The following is a 15441-nucleotide window of genomic DNA, read 5'->3' on the forward strand; positions in this document are numbered from 1 at the left end:
TCTGCCTATGCCCATACCTGTGCCAGGACCAGGCAACCAGGAGATGCACCCACAGCATTGGTGCTTCTCCCTGCCCTCCCAGTTCCTGTCTAACATGGGCCAGGTGGTTCTAGCAGGATGTCACCAGTGGGGGCTTTTCCCATCCCCATGCTTAGCATCTGAGAGCTGCACCTGTGCTGCTGTTGCTTCTCCCAGACACCCACTCCCAAGCAGCAGTGTGGGTGTAGCCGCACTGTGGATGGGCAGCCGCAAACTACTGTGGCACAGGTGCAGCATGCAGCCAGTGGGGAGGTGCACTGGGGCTGGGCAGCTTCCACCTGTGCCCATGCTGCAGCCAGGGGGAAGAGGAAGTGGAAGGGTCAGTGGAGAGAAGCAGTAGCAGTGTGGACACAGTTTGCAGACACCTGGTTCTGGCACAGCACCCCACGGACTGGAAGTTACACCCATGCTGCAGCTCAGTAACAGGAGGCTGGGAGAAGTGGTGGTGGCATAGATGCAGCTCCCAGGTACCTGACCAGATGTCTAAAAGCTTAAACTAGACTCAGACAATACTGGATATGCTGCAATTAATTTGCTTTCCTATACACTAAGGGTGACACTGTGCTGCATCTAGACCAGGGCATGCAATTATTTTGGGTAGAGGGCTGCTTACTGAATTTTGGCAAGCTGTCGAGGGTTGCATGGGTAGCCCCGCCCCATGACAGGTGCCCTGCCCCCTGGTTACCATCTTGGGACCAGAAGTCCTGCCCCATAACCCCCAACCTTTGCCACCAGATGTCCCTCCCCTTGCCCCTGGAAATACTCCTTTCAGCAAAGGGTTTTGCCATCTGAGACCCAGAAAAATACCAAATTATATTCTAAAAACTGAACATCTACAACATTCATTAATTTTATTTCAAAAGTAATTTTGTCCTGATTTACATATGATTGTGTACTGTACACAAAGATGATTGCACAATAGCTTAAAATGAAGTCTTACTCTTGTATACTGTGTGGGGGGAGAGAGGGGCATGTGGAGTGGGTATAGGTTTGTGGGGGGCTGTGGGTGTGTGGGTATGTGGGTGAGGGCTAAAGATGTGGGCTAGGGACAGAAGCTACACATAAAACGGTTTAAGTGATCAGAAACTGTTTTAAACCTATAATAGAACAGAAGTGCAGTGCACAAACTGGTTTCAAATGGTTGAAACTGGTTTAAGATAAACCTGGTTGAATGTAGTGTCAGACTTAACTGATTTAGGTCAAACTAGTTTATGGAACTTCTGTCCCAGACCCCTTCCTGGTTCAAGTTAAATCAGAGTTCCCAAGCATCTAGGCATACTTTGCAGCTCCTACAAGCCCCAAGTCTCCCTAATCATATTCAGTGGCCTGCCTGGGCCTGGTCACATCCTCTAGGTCAGCTTCCCTCCAGCCTTGCAGCTGCTGCATTAGGGAAGACAGGTTTCACTTTAGTGCCCCCCAGCTTCTACCCTGAGCCACTGCAGGCATGTGGCTGCATTTCTGGAATCAAAAGTGCATATCTGTTCACTTGCAAATCAGTTTAATCTACGCTCAGGGCTCATGGAGAGATGGCATTATGGCCATCTTCCAAAGTGCCTGACTCAGGGGAAATCTCATCCAGCTCTTTTACTAGACATAGCACAGGTGAGGTTTTCAGTACAGCATCTGAAGCTTTAAAGGCCAGAGAGTTTTTACCTTTCCATCCAGCTTCAATGAAACCCTTAACAGGCTCACTGGTGCTTAAATGAGCTGCATTATAAAAAAAAATGCAAAGAACTCCTATGTGTTCTGAATGTATAGAGACCATAAGGAAAGATCCAACAGAGACTATGCAATGAATGGATAGAGAAATAAAAAACAGTTGGTTATTCCTAAATTGTCTGGAGCTTGTTTAACCTTAGTGGATGAATTTAAAAACAGAAACGTCAGTCTGGAGCAGATATCTGAACCCCCGCCCACTGACAAACAGTTACCAGCTTCACTGGGACTGATTTTGAAATCCTTCTGTTTGATAGGCTGTATCTTGTTACAGTCAGTGCAACTGATGCAATACTATGATTTTTTTACTCTGTTCAGTTTTAACTCTCTCATACCAGAGTTCATTTTGGCTCTTGAGAAGAACATAACAAGGCTGAACCATCTGCTGTTTTTTATAGCCTTAAGATCGTAGAGTTTCAACAAAAAGTTTTCTTCCTTAGAAAACGTAATCACTTTTCAGGGAAATAAGACAACAATTTTGATCTTATATATTTGTTTTCATGTCCCTGAAATGGCAAACCAGCAAGTAAGGAACTGGAAAATAGCCTGCCCATTTATTTCCTCACTGTGATTTTTTGGACTGCTTTGGACCTATGTTTCTTTGTTTCTCTCCGTTCACACTGTGACTTCACTGTAAAAGTAAGTCCATCTGTTTGAAGAGATGACTGAAACACAGTATATAAAATTATGGCACTTTTCCACTTCAAAAGCAATTTTAACACTTCTTCATTGAAAAGCTATTTTTAACCTTGTTGGCATGGACCCATTTTTTAAAAACTTGAAGTAGGCTGTTCTTTGTCTAGAAATCAGGGCTTTCCATTTCTAAACCTTATAAATTTGTAATAAAAACTGTTAAAATTGTAAACAGTTAAACATCTTATATTTCAATCTGCACCACTGCATCTAGCATATCAGTGTAGACTATTTTTCAGCTTCTCTGTTACTCAGCAAACATATATGAGTCTTCACTTTTTATAATTTATTAATCTAATCATTATAGTGACCTAGCTGTCATTCTTAAAAGAATGTACCCCACATGTAGATGAGTTGTATTTTAGGTCTAACAGGTGGATGAGGTCCCTTCATCAGCAATCTAGTTGCATTTGAGAAAACAGACTTAAGAGGTCTTTTGTTATCCAAACATACACAAATTTGGAATGACTTCTCCATTTACATGCCCATCACCAGCTAAGAAATGGGTGCATAGTGAACCCTGATATATTCTTAAAAAAGAGTGAGTCTCCCATATACAAAATCCAAGTTAGTCTCAGGCAGACCAAGACATCTGGTCCTTTTAATGAAGTCGCTTATCTGGAATCTGGGTTTGGTGAAACACATGTAAGAATTAAAGGGGAAAAAAAAGACTTGAAGCAATGAGGATGTCATAGAGAAATATTTTAAGGAATAATGAAAACAACTGCCTTGGCAAGGAAAGTATTTTTTCTGAGAAATGTTCTGTTCTGCTGCTTTATTTCTCTTAAGAGAAAGTTTAATCTGAATTAAACTAAACCAATATAGACATTCAGTAAATATGTCATTAACCTAATATAGCTATAAAGCAACAATTCAAATAATCAAGTAACATAAAGTATTTATATAATTAGAGATCAGCCCCATATTCTTTGTAACAGATATCCATAAAAATAGAAGCACCACAATTGAATATAGCCACTCTACAGTCACAGTGCCCTCACATAACTTGGATATATTCTTACTTGTGGTCTCAAGTCCCCTGTGGTTCAGTGGCAGAATCTTTGCCTGACACCTAGGAGACCTGGTTTGACTCCTGGATGCTTATACAGCTAAAGCCATTGAGGCACCAAGCATCTGGACTTGGTCTGGCCTTTCGATTCTGTCTCAATGGCCTAAAGGGGGGATGGAAAGTCTGGGCAGCCTCGACTCCTCTATACTCCTACCTAGGCATATGCATTAAAGGTCTGGGTGACCTCTCATGCATACACCACAATGCAGAAGGGTCAACGATTGCCATCTCATTTGTGCCCTGAATCTTTCTAGGTTTGACCTTAAGTGTTATAGTGAGGTGTGCATGTTTTGTAAGCCACTGGGCCAGCCATTTTTTAATATGTGAAAAGGGCTGAGGGAAAAGTAATTTTTCACTTTATAAAAATAGTTACAATATTTTTATTGTTATGATTTTTAAACAGCCTTAATGCCTAATAATTTGGGTAAACATTTAGCAGAGGGGTAGTACATTTTAATTTGACCATATTATAAATGTGATTAAAATGGGCTTTGTGAATATATATTCATTTCTGTATAACACTCAAGGGATGGGTGGGTCAAGGGGGAAAGAAGTCACAAGCACTCCCTCAATGTTCTACTGGTTCTGTAGCCGAGGGCACACGAAGGATGAACAGAGTTTCATTTTAAACTCAAACTGTGGAATCTGATCTGTTAGTGTGCATATGCCAAATGAGGTAGGACTCTTCTACCTCATTCTCTATGATCTATTAATGGATATGATCCTTCAAAGCACTTTAGAAGGTATCTATCCCTAAGAACAAGAGTAATTGCAATAATGCTTAGGACTGTGCAAAACTAGGTTGTTGATAATAGATCCTTTGGCAATTATAAAATCCTATTCTTCTTGAAACTTATTCTGACCTGTGCTTGCATATCTGCACATCACAAGGGAAAAGGTAAGGACAGGAATGTGACAGTGACTGAGGAAGTATTATATGGTACTGAGAAAATGGCAAAAATCCCTAAATGGCTTCTTTCCCTTAAGTACCACCTTACCCTTCCTCTTTCCCACACCTCCTCCATCATTTCATGCCCCCCTGTTACAAGGCATCAGAAGTTTCCCAGTACTTCATACTTCACAGGTGTTGGCATCTACAGGGTTGTGCAGGTTGTTGCTGTGTCACTGGAGCAGGTGGAACTCATTAGATTACCATGAAAGGGCCTGTGGCAGAGAAAAGGGTTGTAGAGAAGGGGACAGATTCTGAGGAAAGGATCCCTAAAAGAGGTCAGATCAAGAGTAAAGGATTAGGATGGATTTCATGCAAAAACTTTTTGATTAGAAGATCAAGAGTCTGCAGGGGTGATGTTTGTGAATCTATGGTTAGCATGTGCCTTTTGTTTTGGAGCTAGGCAAAGAGGTTGCTAGCTTATAAAACCTCTCACAGCTCCCAGGGCACATGGCACTTGCCTCCTCCCAGACTCCACGCTGAGCAGGCCCGCTCCAAATCTCACTTCTGTTTCCCAGAGCCCACTCATTGCAAAACTCAGGAGGACCGATGCCACAGAATTCCTCCAGATGCCCCCAACTCTCACAGCCTCTCTCAGTACTCGGCCCTTGTTGCCACATTTCACCTGGTCCACAAGTCACCTGCTGAACACAGATTCATAGATTGTAGAGTTGGAAGGGACCACAATGGATCATTGTGTCTGACCCCCTGCCCCTGGCAGGAAAGAGGACCGAGGCCAGATGACCCCAGCCAGGTGACTATCTAGCCTAACATTAGCACCTCTGAATCAGCTCATCAGCAGCACAGTCTACAATTAGCACAGATGAGCTCCTATTATAAATATTTCTCATAGTATTCATAGTTTAAATGTTATTGTTAACCTAAAGCCAATTACTTATATATAAAATCACTCATTCCTCACTACTCCACTCCTACACTCCCTCTGCAAAATATTACAAATCTACTTCCCAGCTAAATCAGCAAAACAGACCAGGTGCAGAGGTTTTAAGGTTAACCACCTTGAGGACAGGTGCAGCGAAAAGCTGGTGCAAAAATATTAAAGAACCAAAGGATAAGTAAAAAGCTCAAAGTAGTCTATACAATAAAAACTCCTTTTTCTGATCTTTCCCAAAATTTGCAAAAAAAACCCCAAAACAAAAAAAACCCAAAACCAAACTATTAAAGGATGAGTTGTAACCAGCAACATGTCAGGGGCTTGGTTTATTATTTAAAGCCATTTTTCAATATTTGTTATGGAGAGGTTGCTGCTTCTCCATAGCATTTCAAAGAGTTAATAGATCAAAAATAAAAAAAAATAAAAATAGAAAAACAAGTAAAGGAAATAAAAATTAAAAGCAATTTTTTTTTTCCACTAAGCAACAGCCTCTCAATGTATTATATTCCAAAATATGAGCTACGGTAATTCTCATTATTAGGATCAAGAAGAATGAAAAAGTGTTAAAATATATTAACCCTGGGAACAGCTCAATTATTAGTTTATCAGATCAACATCAGCAAAACTGTGTGCTGCATAATTTCATAAAACCTACCACGCATATTTTGATTCTCCCTTTCCATACCCCACACCCTTCTGCTGCTGTCCAGCTGGAATACATCAAGGGTCTAGAAGCCAAGTCAAATGTTGACCCCACCCTCCACCATCCATTTAAGGCACCTTCAAAGCCAGTACACTGATCTAGTTCAGCTTAGCCAACAACGCCAGCAAATCTGTTATTTAAGACTTCAGTGCTGGGTTTTTATAACTGCCCATTAATACAAGCTTTGATGTATGGTCAAAAAATCCAGCTGTAATGAGTTTCATCAGACTGTAGTAACCTTTTTTACTCAGAAGGTCTTTATTACTATACCTTCATAATCTTTGTTCCCAATACCATTTTATTTCTTTATAATATCATTCTTCCTAAATTGCCTTATAAACCAGCACTGAACAACTCTAAACATTATTCTCCTTCTCAAAGCTAAAACAAAGAGCTATTATAGCACTGTAGAAAATAGTTTTATGCATCAAACTTTGTAATGCTACTTTGCTCTAAACAGTCCAACACGCAGGCAACAGTTGTGTGAACCAGAACAGAAACTCTTGGTTTACAAAGAAAACCCTTGGGAAGAAGTAGAAAGGGAGTTTGTAACAGGACAAAGAACTTACTCTGTTGTTCCCCTTTTCAGGAAGCAGTGAGGGGGAAAAAAAGAAAAAAAAACATTAGATACATTTATTTCAAATGCACGTAATATGGTGTGTGTATTCTGGGTGTCAGACAAACCAAATGAAGAACTGAATCAAAGAATATTCACTAATTCCCTTTGGTGAGAAAGCTTCAAAGGAAGCGTAAGAAATTCATGAAGGGCTTAAAATGTTCAGTGAAGTTGTAAATGCAATAACTGCAAGTTTTCAGAATTTCCTTTCTAAACAAAGGGTCTGATTTTCCTCTTGCTTCCACCAGTGCAAATCAGGAGCAGCTCCACTGGAGTCAATGGAGTTACGCTTGGGTAAGTGACAGGGAAATGGGGCCCAAAAAGATTTGGGGATGGGACTGTAGCCAGCTGGATTTTCTTGCAATGGTAATATTGAACTTCTAGCATGCAAGGCAACCCACTAAGCATGTCTGCTTACCGTTTCATGACAGCCACTCCCACAACATGCCAAGGAATGGAAAGTTTCACCATCCAATGCTTTTTAAAAAAGCAAATATTGTATATTTAGGTTGGTAATAAAAAAAGAGGGGAAAGGGGAACAAGGAAAAGAGCGGGTGGTGCCGGGGTGGTAGAATGTGCATAAGTTTGATGAACATCTGCACTGCTACTTTGTTTTTTAATTACGAGTTTTGCTATGAGCTGGCATGAACAGTATATATTATAGAGTGGGAAATCAGCCAAAATAAACGCCGGCCCACAGTTGAGAAATCCAGTCTGGAAAGGTTAGTCACAAAGTTGTAGTCATTTTAAAAGAACGGGGTTTGGATACTTCAAATGCAGAAACCAGCACTGAAGTCAGCTGGCAAATGGATATCCCCTTTCAAAATGAAATGGTAACAGTGTCATTTATATCAAGCAAACTGACTCATAAAGGGGTTGAAAAAATAAAAATAGTGATTCAGAGCAATCAGTGTGGCTGAAAAGGGCCACGTCCTGACGAGAGACTGACAGAGCGAGAGAGAGACAGAGTGAGAGAGAGCGTGTGCGTGTGTAGATTGTAACATTTAATGTGTTAAGGATACTCATTCAGGCAAACAAAACAGTGCCTCCCTGATTTAGTTTACAGCACATAAGGACACAAGATGAGCGAGTATGTTGCTTCCTTGCATTACTAAGAGGCAGGAACTGCTTCACCTAAGAGTCATCATTACTACTATCATCAATGCAAATGAGTATCAGTAGAAGAGTGACAATATAAAAATGGCAGCTCTTTACTTAATAGCTTTGAAAGCAACATGTGTTTGGAGCAGATCTGGTGAATCCAGTAAATAATATAAAGTTCTACTTTTACTCTTCTCAGCTTTGCAGAAGCCACACAAGTAAGGGCGTGAATGCTGGCTTGTATGTCGGCACAGAATTACTGATGAAAGAGCACAGTTTGACATTCAGATTCCAGGCTCAGTGCGTAGCCCTGGCAGTTGTGGAAAGCAGGCTTCGTTCACCACCGTGTTGCTCCAGTTTTACGCCACCATTAATCAATTTCTAATTTCTATGGACCAATGTTTTATCACTAGTGCCAAAGCCTGGAGAGTCACAAACAGCTGTAACTTGCAGAAGACAGAGAAGTCAGCCTGTAAAAGGACTGGGGGCTACTTGTTTGCATTTTTTAACCTTGGAATTACAGCAGAGAAAGTGTTGAAATGAGTGCAAAATGCTGCCACTTGCTGGCAATGGCATTTGCATAAAACACAAGGCACATATGCCTTCAAATGTGAAAAAGGACCGAATGGTAAAATCCTCCAAAATATTTCATGTTCTCAGAGAAAAGTTTGGAAGTGGTGAGAAAGAAGGCGGTTTTAATGAAAAAGAAATGTTGCTGATCCTCATCCAAGTTCTAGAGCAGCTTTCTGAAATACCACAGATCTGGAGCTTTTCCCCCCTAGAGCTGAAAAGCTCTAGCACAGCTCAAAACTTCTCAGCCTCAGCACACAATTGGCACTTTATTCCTGGAAGGTAAGGTGAGCTGCAGTACTACAGCAGCACCCAACGTCTCTTCCTGCTGACCTTTCCAAACTCCTAGGAGATGAACTTCACAATACATATTAGTTCTTTGAGACAGTGTACTTGTAAGAGTAGGTGGACTCTTTCTGTAGCATAAAAGCAAATCTCCTCCCAGCTCATAGCCTAACTAATTCTAAGCAGATTTCATCTTCCTCAGCTCCTCCTCTCTTTCTCTTACTTCCTCCCCTTCCAAAGATTTTGAAAATGCTTATCACTCTAGTATGCAAGTACAGTACGCACAATGATTAAAAAACAAAACAACCCCCCCCCAACCACTTTGCAGCATTTTTTAATGGTGTAAGGGAAATTAGAAGGGAGATTTACCTCAAGGGACCAGAATGGTGTTTGAGTACTATACATAAAAATGAACTTATATCAGACAAAAGTAAACAGAGCAGACTCCAAAAAGGCTTTTCCTAAAGGCAATACCAAGATGTATGTTTTACTGACATGAAGAACAGAGTTTTGTGGGCACTTCATAAATGGACCATTTTACAAGTCAAAGGGGATGCATCTTTTAATATTTTTTCACAATGAAATATCAAGATTTGAGACCATGATTCTCTGCTTTGTTGGTTTAATTACAAGTGTGGTGGAATCATTTGCTTTCCAATAACACTTTCTATTTGATATGATACTGAAGACAGTATGAAGATTAGGAAGATCAGTTTGATAACCATTCCTTGAATTTATTTAAATAAGTAGGTAAAATACCTGATTAGTAGCAGTAGTATTTTATTTTATCTTATCAAATTTAGATGTTGCTCTGTGCAAGAAGGCTCAGGGAAGTTTACAATAAATCCTACAAAGTGTGAAACAAAAGACGACTCCCCAAATGACACCTTACAGGGTTTGGGTTCTATTTTTATGATCTGCATTTTGTGAGGTAAAGCCGTATTAGTCCTGACACGGTGAAGCCAAACACTTATTTTTACTGACCACAGCAGCCAATATTAAGATATATATTGTATGTGGACTGTTACAGAGACATTTTCTAGAGGGCATGATGTTGGCCTGTGTTACTAGTGAGGTCAATAAATAGAGCACCCAGTGCCATAAATAAGCAGAGTTAGGGCAAGAATGAGCACTTTGGGAAATCTCTCTGGTTAATTCATTCATCAATGGATAGTTTAAATGCATTAGAAATGACAGGAACAGGACCTCAATTCTAGCACCTTCTGTGGGCATATCCTGTAAAGAATAATGGAACGAGGTCACTGAGAATGCTCGACCCACTTTCTGCTAGTTAATCTGCCGAAAACAGTAATACCACTAAAAGAACCTATCCTGCCAATTCTTATCAAGGGATATTTTACTGTATTCTAATCTGTTAACACCTCAGTGAATATCAGATAAGAGTGCTCCAGATTGGCTATTTTTCAAAGGCATAGTAATTTGAAAAATTTCTTGATGTTTGGCACTCTAGAAGTTCTGAGAATTGATTTGACTTTCATTAAATGTTAGAGGCATTTCTTTTAGTCAGCAGATACCACTTGTATCTGCATTTCAAGATCCCCAAACCTATAATGGATAACATTTTAAGCACCAGTTTGTGAGGTAGATTGGCCTAATGAATGCTTAAGTGGTTACTGTACATGAGTTACCAAGATGGATGAGGTCTTCTCAGTGCTGAATTCTTCCATGCCTGACCTCACATGGGAACTAATTTACTCTTGCCCCAGGCACTAAAACGAAGGACTTGCATGAAAAATTTTACTCAGAGGATCTTCTCCTAATCTTGTGGGCATTCTTCAGTTGATATGCAATACTGTCTATCGTTACAGAAGTAAAAAAAGGTTTGAGAATTATCCAAAGGGCTGGTAGTTAATTTCCTAACCCTTGTAAATGGTAATTAGATAAAACAAAGGGTGTGGTGGGGGGGGGGGAAGATGTCTGAAACAGTTCCAAAAAACTTTTAAAAACAAAAGTATCTTATCATTCTGCAATTGCCCCTGAAAAATCTTCCTTTAATCACAATTGCCAAGCACTGATATCTGAGGAACCACTCTATTGCATGTAAAGGGCTTAGGAAATAAATGTGGTAGGCCAGGATTTAGACTCTTTTTATGCTGCACTATACATAAACTGATAGCATTACTATCATTGAAAGAAAACAACATTTATTGTATGATAGTATAAACAATTTGCTGCAGTATGTACTTTAAGTACAGGACTTCTATTGTTACTGTGTTGCTTTGCTGTTGTTGTTATTTAATATTTAAACATAACATACAGGTCAGTCGCATCTTACACAGGGGTTAGGTGCTGAAGTCAGCACGTAAAGCAAAAATCGCGTAACGCGAAAATCGGTGACTATACACGGGGTGGGGGGGCGGGCCTTGAGTTTGCACGTGGCGCCGTACTTAGAGCTGTGCGGCTGGCGGCAGCAGTACAGCACGGGGTGGTGGTGGGAATGGCTGCGTGCCGCCTGGCCACCACCACACTGCCGCTGCCACCTGGCGGCCGGCCACACAGCTCCGGGCATGACTCCATGGTGACAGCGGGAGGTTTTGGAGGCAGTGGCTATCACCGCCATAATGGGCCTCCAGGTAAACGGCAGCGCCGCATGCAAGCTCAAGCCCCGCACACCCTCCTACCCCACGTATAGTTGAATTCGCGCAAGTTAAATGAGCGTATGATGCGACTGACCTGTAATAGAAAATATACATGTCCATATATTTACAATGTTTTAAATACACCTAATAGATGCAAACAGATTAAACAGTGCATAAGCTGTCACCATTGCAAAGCCAACAACTACCAATAATTATAACATCATTATATTACAGAAACTTCCCTATATTTTGGCTAAGACATAACTGTGGTATCTCATATATTACTGACTGGCATAGTAACTTTTTGTAAAATCATAAATTTAGGCCAGAAATAACCACTATGATCTTCTTGTCTGAACCGCTGCACAACACAGACCATAAATATTTATTTTGTAATTGTAAGTATTCTATATATTTAAAAGTATATTTATGCTGGAAACTATACCTTTGGAAGATAAGTATGAATTAGGAAAATAAATTGTCTTTTACTATAGAAACTGTAGCATGTGCTTCCAATTTGAATTTTTAACTACTTAAACTATGATGCATCCCATAGCTTTTAGACATTACCCAGATATGGAATAAAGTATCGCCTTTGTCCTGAAGGACTTAAAATCTTACAAGGGCAACAAAAACAAGAACAAAAATCTAAACAAAATAAAACAGGACAGGAATGAACATCCAACGTATTAGATAAATAGATGCAGATAGATATCTCAAATAACAACAACTATAACCAATTAAAAAAAAATCTTACCTGTGTACTCAGCTAGGGGGATAGAAAAGTAATAATCAGGTAAGTGATGCTTCTCTGGGAGTCTGTAAGCTTGGTATGATGAAAAAGCTATTCATGGGTGCAATACTACATAGAATGAGGAGGTCAGATTCATAGATTCATAGATGTTAGGGTCGGAAGGAACCTCAATAGATCATCGAGTCCGATCCCCTGCATAAGCAGGAAAGAGTGCTGGGTCTAGATGACCCCAGCTAGATACTCATCTAACCTCCTCTTGAAGACCCCCAGGGTAGGGGAGAGCACCACCTCCCTTGGGAGCCCGTTCCAGACCTTGGCCACTCGAACTGTGAAGAAGTTCTTCCTAATGTCCAATCTAAATCTGCTCTCTGCTAGCTTGTGGCCATTATTTCTTGTAACCCCCGGGGGTGCGTTGGTGAGTAAAACCTCACCAATTCCATTCTTTGCCCCCGTGATGAACTTATAGGCAGCCACAAGGTCGCCTCTCAACCTTCTCTTGCGGAGGCTGAAAAGGTCCAGTTTCTCTAGTCTCTCCTCGTAGGGCTTGGTCTGCAGGCCCTTGACCATACGAGTTGCCCTTCTCTGGACCCTCTCCAGGTTATCCGCATCCTTCTTGAAGTGTGGCGCCCAGAATTGCACGCAGTACTCCAACTGCGGTCTGACCAGCGCCCGATAGAGGGGAAGTATCACCTCCTTGGACCTATTCGTCATGCATCTGCTGATGCACGATAAAGTGCCATTGGCTTTTTTGATGGCTTCGTCACACTGCCGGCTCATATTCATCTTGGAGTCCACTAGGACTCCAAGATCCCTTTCCACCTCTGTGCCACCCAGCAGGTCATTCCCTAGGCTGTAGGTGTGCTGGACATTTTTCCTCCCTAGGTGCAGCACTTTGCATTTCTCCTTGTTGAACTGCATCCTGTTGTTTTCTGCCCACTTGTCCAACCTATCCAGGTCTGCCTGCAGCTGTTCCCTGCCCTCTGGTGTGTCCACTTCTCCCCATAGCTTTGTGTCATCTGCAAACTTGGACAGAGTACATTTGACTCCCTCGTCCAAGTCACTGATGAAGACATTAAAGAGCATCAGTCCAAGGACTGAGCCCTGCGGGACCCCACTATCCACACCCTTCCAGGTCGAGACCGACCCATCCACCACGACTCTCTGGGTGCGGCCCTCTAGCCAGTTCACCCACCGGACTGTGTAGTCATCCACGTCACAGCCTCTTAACTTGTTCACCAGTATGGGGTGGGATACCGTATCGAAGGCCTTCCTGAAGTCTAAGTATACGACATCCACCCCTCCTCCCGTGTCCAGGTGTTTCGTAACCTGGTCATAGAAAGAGACTAGATTGGTCAGGCACGATCTGCCCGCCACAAACCCGTGCTGGTTTCCCCTCAGCATAATTTGCCCTGCCGGGCTCTTACAAATGTGAGCCTTGATAATTTTTTCAAAGACTTTACCAAGGATGGAGGTGAGACTGACTGGCCTATAGTTGCCCAGGTCCTCCTTCCTCCCCTTTTTGAAAATGGGGACCACGTTAGCCCTTTTCCAGTCCTCCGGGACTTGGCCCGTGCGCCACGAGCGTTCGAATATTCCCGCCAGTGGCTCTGCAATGATGTCGGCCAGTGCCTTCAGTACCCTCGGATGGAGCTCATCCGGGCCTGCCAACCTAAAGGTATAATTACATTCAGTTGGTCTAATAAAAGATACACATCTACTCAAAGAACCTTGACTGAAAAGCAGAGACATGTCAGATGAAGACTGGTAGCAGTGAGGAAGGAGATGTTATATGGAGTATAATGAAGAAGATGCTCTGAGCACTGAGTGGTCGGAGGGAGGAATGGAAGCTGGCTGTAGGAGTAACTATCATGAAATGACTGCACTGCTGAGCAGTTTGATGCGAGGGCCCCTTGATGTGAAACCATGCATTCATACTACACTAACAATATGCATTAGAGTGAAAGAGTTATGACGAAGGTTTAAACTGTATATTATGGGAAGACTTTCAAAGGCCAAAGGGCAGCTAGATACTAGGGCTGTGTGAAGCTTCAGTCACTGACATGATTCGGTGGAGATTCGGCCTGATTTAGTGCCCAAATCTGAATCAAATCAGGAGATCCTTTAATGTCTCTGAATCGAATTGGAACCCTCCAAATCAATTCAGAGAGATTCGGACATAGACAGCTTTAAATGCCTTTTTCTACATACCCCAAGGTACTAGGTGGCTTGTGAATGCTGAGATTCTGGGGCAGATGGAGTGTCCCATGGGAGCACGGAGGGGAGGGGGGGGCCAGCACGCTTGACAGCAGATCTGGAAGTGGACCAGAAGCACTTCTGGTCCACTTCCAGGTCCGCTGGGGAGCGTGCAGGGGACCTCCGCCCCCCCAGCTTGGCAGAGTGCCTCCTGAGTCTGGGGGAGGGGGCACTCAGGGTCCCCCCATGGCTGAGTGCCAAGTCAGGGGGATGCAGGGGGGGTCCCCCATGCACTTGGTGGTGGACCCGGAAGTGGACCGGAAAGGCGGGGGGGGGGGGGGCAGGTCCTGCACTCCTGTGGGACGCTCCATCCACCCCACCACTGCAGCATTCACGAGCCACGCCTGGTACTTAGAGGTATGTAGAAAAAACATTTAAAGCTATGTCTATATCACTGATTCTCTGAATCAGCATTGAATCTTCAGATTCGGTCAAATTGAATCGGGACAGTGATCTGAATTAACTAATCAAATCACTGTCCCCGATTCAGGTCGAATCTGAATCAAATATGGCCTGTTTCATATACCCCTACTAGATACCAAAGTGCCTCTGTCCTTCCCCTAAACCTGCAGTTAATACTAAATTGGGAGGTGTTACAAGTACTAGAAAAAAGCAGAAAAATAACATAGATCTTTGCTGCAAAACTGCCAAGTATCACAGTTTGAAAGCATACTATAAATACAAAACGAAAGGGAGAAAATTTTCCCACTGACCCAGTTCTTTGGGAGTTTCATCATGGTAGGGGGAACTAGGGGCTACTATAGATCTGTCCTAGATACTACAGGCCTCTTATAATGGAAATCATATTTGTAAAAGAAAATAGGCACAGGTCTCATGGTTCTTTAACCAACAATGGCATCCTGTACCAGGACTCTGCACTAGTATTGGAACCTGAACTAGCATGGCTCCAATGCTACCAGAAACTTAGTGAACTAGAAGCTTACACAGACTCATGCAATGAGGTCACCTTAGAAACTGGACCAAACTCTGCCAGAACCAGGTATAAATAATAACAGCAAAACAGAGAGAGGCCATTAAAATGTGAAGGGGCAGTTTGACAAACTCATTTCTGGCTTTCTGTATTGTGTGTCCAATTGATATGTTTTTTTTGGTTTAATATTTTTCTTAATCTTATTAAAGCTGTACGTGAAAAGGCTTAGTTGGTATTTGCCTCAGATACTGAAACAGGCAGTAAAGT

The 15441-nt window shown here is 42.1% G+C and overlaps 1 protein-coding gene across 11 annotated transcripts in view; it reads right to left on the reverse strand.

Moving 5' to 3' along the window:
• DNM3 (dynamin 3) overlaps positions 1 to 15441 on the reverse strand; it is a 332054-nt gene that overhangs the window by 63113 nt on the left and 253500 nt on the right. The window lies entirely within an intron of this gene.

This window comes from Alligator mississippiensis, chromosome 5, assembly GCF_030867095.1.
Source record: "Alligator mississippiensis isolate rAllMis1 chromosome 5, rAllMis1, whole genome shotgun sequence".
NCBI lineage: Eukaryota > Metazoa > Chordata > Crocodylia > Alligatoridae > Alligator > Alligator mississippiensis.